Here is a 5,804-nt window from a genome sequence, read left to right as displayed (position 1 = left end):
GACCCCAATTGCGTGGATCGATGCTCATGGTATTAATCACTGGATTGTCTGGTCCAGACTCGATTATTTACAGACCGCTGTCATATAGCTGGTATATTGCAGAGTGCGACGTTAAACAACCAACGAACCGTGGCGTTGCATCTGAATGCAACATCTAATCCCAATGAAATTTCGCATCATGCATGAACAGACCGTGATGCACGTGCACACAGAAGCCAACGTTTAAGAATTTAAACGCATGCTTATATAGGGTATAATCGGCAAAGTACAACTGACTTAGAAATCAGATATGATTACGGAAAAGATTTTGTTGGTTTTATTTCTCTTTATTGAAACTCACGAATACAGTACAGTGTTGACCAAAGGATTAAAGCTGATGGCGGCGAATCTGTGATTCTCACTCACGACTGAGGGAAGCAATGTACACGGTGAATCGCTGTGCATTAAACTTTCAAATCACGAGGTCACACGTTGCCCTCAAGAACATTATACATAATTTATACTTATATTATTAAATGTGTGGGTGTAATATGAGATTATTTATATTGTGTTTAATACGTTTTCGTTAATACGCAGTACTCTAGGATTGTGTGATACAACTGCTATCTGGACATATATCATAATCTGGTTCCAATTTGCACATATATGTGCTATAAATAACATATGGAAAATATTGATCTTTGTAATGATTTTTATATTATACAAAACGATAAATGTTTCTCCAAGCTTCAGTTTACAGGATATTTTATACCACAACAACGAATTAGCATACTATAACCCCTGTATAGCATACGAGGACTTAATTTAACATACTCAACCATCATAATAGCCAGACGCAACCTCTATAGCCTAGAACGTAACTAATACAGCATACCATGCCCCCGTGTAACTATTTATAACACACACACCGCTACCTATATAGCCTCCAACAGGACATGTATAGCAGAGATAGCCCCTATGCCTATGGTGTTCGTTTGAATTTAAGAATATGGCAATGTGATCATGTCAACGTGTAAGTATGCTGCATATGTGTATGTGATCAACATAATGTAAATGTATGTATTTTTTAAATTTTACATACAATAAATATAATTTTTTGAACAAAAGTGTTTCCCCTTTCCTTTCCACCCTGGACCTGGATCTATAAATTATGGACGGGTATAAGGGTACTAGTACCACGTTCTTAAAAAAAAATGATCATCTGATGATCATCTACGCATTTGATATCATAATCTATGTTGAAGAAAGTGTCGTCGATTATCAACATTTGTAGCAATATTTTCTCGAGTAATCGACAATAGTTCCAGGTTTGTTATACATAACATCAGGCATAATTAATAATAAGGTACTATATGACCATTAAATAAAGTAAATCTCAATTTCAATGTGTCGAAGTTACTGAAAATGACACACTCCGCACTTTCGTATAACCGTGATAAGGTGAAATGGGGTTTAACGTCGAGTCCAAGATTATATATATATATATATATATATATATATATATATATATATATATATATATATATATATGCGTGCGTGCGTGCGTGCGTGCGTGCGTGCGTGTGTGTGTGTGTGTGTTGCTGCTTATTCTAGTCAGGACAGATTCCGATTTATAGTGCTACCCTACTGATATACCATGTCGCAGTTTAACATGAATACCCTACTCAGACACAGTATACAGACTTACAGACTGCATAAAGCAGAGTCGAAACAATACTCGTCACCATCATATGAAGCACTTAGGGCGCAATTCTGCAGTTTGTGTTTTTATATTAGCACTGATAGTTTGAATGATCTCAGTAAATTGTGAAGAACGGAATAGGCGAAATGAAAATAAACGACAAAAATGCTCCCAAAATTTTACTTAAATTAACAGTAATAAAAAAATCACCTTCATTTAAAAAATAATGTCAGTTTAAACTAGTATCCAACTAGGGTCGCAACTTCCCAAAACTTTATCACTGTCTGATTAACGATACCTACGATAATTATATCACATACGTAGATGAAAGTATCATCTACGCAGACGATAATTTTTAAAAATCGTGGCACTAATACGTTTCTATAAAAAATCATTATATCTCTGGTTGTATACCGTGGGGAGTCTCAACATAATTATGCACATCGGCTAGTGGGAATCGGACGGTTACAACGCGTGTCTATCAGTGTCAAGTACATATACACATCGGCTAGTGGGAATCGGACGGTTACAACGCGTGTCTATCAGTGTCAAGTACATATACACATCGGCTAGTGGGAATCGGACGGTTACAACGCGTGTCTATCAGTGTCAAGTACATAATTATGCACATCGGCTAGTGGGAATCGGGCGGTTACAACGCGTGTCTATCAGTGTCAAGTACATAAGTATGCACATCGGCTAGTGGGAATCGGACGGTTACAACGCGTGTCTATCCGTGTCAAGTACATAAGTATGCACATCGGCTAGTGGGAATCGGACGGTTACAACGCGTGTCTATCCGTGTCAAGTACATTTGCACATCGGCTAGTGGGAATCGGACGGTTACAACGCGTGTCTATCCGTGTCAAGTACATATGCACATCGGCTAGTGGGAATCGGACGGTTACAAAGCGTGCCTATCCGTGTCAAGTACATATGCACATCGGCTAGTGGGAATCGGACGGTTACAACGCGTGTCTATCAGTGTCAAGTACATATGCACATCGGCTAGTGGGAATCGGACGGTTACAACGCGTGTCTATCAGTGTCAAGTACATATGCACATCGGCTAGTGGGAATCGGACGGTTACAACGCGTGTCTATCAGTGTCAAGTACACATGCACATCGGCTAGTGGGAATCGGACGGTTACAACGCGTGTCTATCAGTGTCAAGTACATATGCACATCAGCTAGTGGGAATCGGACGGTTACAACGCGTGTCTATCCGTGTCAAGTACATATGCACATCGGCTAGTGGGAATCGGACGGTTACAACGCGTGTCTATCAGTGTCAAGTACATATGCACATCGGCTAGTGGGAATCGGACGGTTACAACGCGTGTCTATCCGTGTCAAGTACATATGCACATCGGCTAGTGGGAATATGACGGTTACAATGCGTGCCTATCAGTGCCAAATACATATACATGGATGAATGAAAATCGGCTAGTGGGAATTGGGCGGTCATATTGTCATAAAGTGTGCCTACCGCGGTCAAGTGTACACAGATAGCTACCATTAATTGCCATTGGTAAACTGACGGGAAACCCGCGATCATCGGGCTCCTTTTACCCCGGCCACTTGAGTAGCTCTATGATATTATGTCTGAGTGGGTGGGTGGGTGTCATGCCTACAAAACAATAATAGTTTACTGGTATTGTCAAACTGTATGTTTTGAAGCACTGATTAAAAACGCAGTTTACATACATAAATTCCTGGGCCTGTTACTTAGGGACCGACAACATATAGTAGACACATTTATTTTTTAAATGTAAACCTAAAACTGTGTATTTCAATATAATGTATTGATTATTCATTGGTCCTGTGTGATCAAATACTGATTTCACAATTTAGTTCTGCACGAACCGATTTCTGGAATAATCTTTGCGTTTCCATTTGGAAATCACCTCGATCGTTACACAAGGCCAGGACTGTTTATCCGACAAAAGGGGAAAGGAACGACGGCAACTTAACTGTATTTAATCATAGCCCATGGTTAATGTGGCCTCATTTAATATTTTATGTTAATATAACGCGCCAACCTCCATTCCTTCAAGGGTTTTGCATGCAGATCACGTTAGCATCCGGGAAAATACATTGTTCTCACCCGAAACGCATTAACACAATCATCCCTCAGCTCTGTGTGTATGCGTGTGTGTGATTCGCTTGTTTGTTGTTTAACGCAATATTCCAGCTATATGACGGCGGTCTATAAATAATCGAGTCTGGACCAGACAATCCAGTTATTGACATCATAAGCATCGATCCACGCAGTTGAGATCGATGACATGCATCAACCAAGTCAGCGAGCCTGACCACCCGATCCCGTTAGTCACCTCTTACGACAAGCATAGTCGCCTTTCACGGCAAGCATGGGTTGCTGAAGATCTATTCTAGCCCGGATCTTCACGAGTCGCATGTTTGTGACAATACTGTATGTTTTACTTTGAATGATTTATAAATGAACATGACATAGTATACTGACTCCGAGCCGACCAGTCCTTATTTTAACCCCTAAATGCCGAGCGTCAGGCAGGGTAGCATAAAGTTCCACCTTTTGACGCGGCCGGGGATCGAGCACCGGACCTTTCGCTCTCCGGGCAGACGCTCTGACACAAGTTCACGGCTGGTTGGTTTATTTGTTGTGTAACGTCGCACTCAGCAGTATTCCAGCTATATGACGGTGGTCTGTAGATAATCGAGTCTGGACCAGACAATCCAGTGATTAATAACATGAGCATCGATACACGCAATTGGGATCGATGACATGCATCAACCAAGTCAGCAAGCATGACCACCCAATCCCGTTAGTCGCTTCTTACGACAAACATAGTTGCCTTTTACGGCAAGAATGGGTTGCTGAAGAGCTATTCTCCCCCGAATCTTCACGGGTCCATATGTACACATTGGAACCAGATCTATGTCCAGTTGACTATTGGATCACACCATCCTTGGGTAGTATATCAACAGAAGTGATGCGTTATGCCATCAGCATATTGAGGGGAACGGGTGCCCTAAAGGTGACCGAGAATAGCCTACATAGTTCCCAGGTCGGTCAGTACCATACAGTGCTCATGGGCTTCAATAAAGTGGTGAACGACTATGACAAGCGACACATTGGTTTTCTATCCCACATGAAGCTGATATATGACTGAACTACGACTAAGTGAGTGAGTGAGTTAAATTTAACGCCTCTATTAACAGTGTTCCAGTTATATCACGGCGTGTCAGCTTAATGTGGGAGGAAAGCCCGAAGTGATGCAGGTCTCAGACGTCTACCACTTCGGTGAAACCCACGGGTATGGTACTGACAAACCTAGAAACATAATCGGGGCGAACCGTGATTCGAACCCACAATCATAAGTTTCTGGCGTGCCCAAGGGACGAAACTGAGCACAGCGAATCGCGGCCCCCTGAACTACGACTGAAAACTAAGTTACTCATTCACTCATTCATTGTTGTTTATGCATGGACACTGATAAAGAAGAATACGGATAAAGTGTCTGTTTTTTAGTTAATGTCTACATCATTCAAATGCAAGTACTTCAATACCTAGGATACACCTAAAGATGAAATCGTGCACCAAGTGATGCGTTTACACATCTATATGAACTAGGTTACTGTCCTCACCGTTATCTAGTCACAAAGGATCGATTATTGATGGGTGGTGGTGATTCTAGTTAACAAAACTAATTGTTCCAGATAATACTTGAAAAAATAATATTGCCTCAGGGTTTAGAATACAAAATTACTTACTGCAAGATAAAAAAAACAAAAATCATTAACCGGATTTTTGAGAAAAAAAACCCTCAGACATGTGATTAAAATTTAAAATAGTCTTGCGGAAGAAAGTAAATCCTAAACAACACCGTCTGTCAGCAAATGAAGGAGCATTACTCTATATGACTAAGCTAGGAATTGAAGGAGTATTTTTAATTTTAGAGAAACTAGTTTTATTCGCTTGGGGTAAGTGATGTACCCGGGTTCTATTCCCCATATGGTTACAATGTGTGAAGCTCATGTCCCTCGCCATGGTATGAATGGAATGATGCTAAAATCGGCCTAAAACAACACTGAACAGAACCAGTTTGATTCTATTCCTCTCAACAACAAGACCATACA

Source organism: Haliotis rufescens, unplaced genomic scaffold, assembly GCF_023055435.1.
Source record: "Haliotis rufescens isolate VD_foot unplaced genomic scaffold, xgHalRufe1.0.p SCAF_1, whole genome shotgun sequence".
NCBI classification, from domain to species: domain Eukaryota; kingdom Metazoa; phylum Mollusca; class Gastropoda; order Lepetellida; family Haliotidae; genus Haliotis; species Haliotis rufescens.
Note: the sequence above shows the minus strand (reverse complement) of the source record.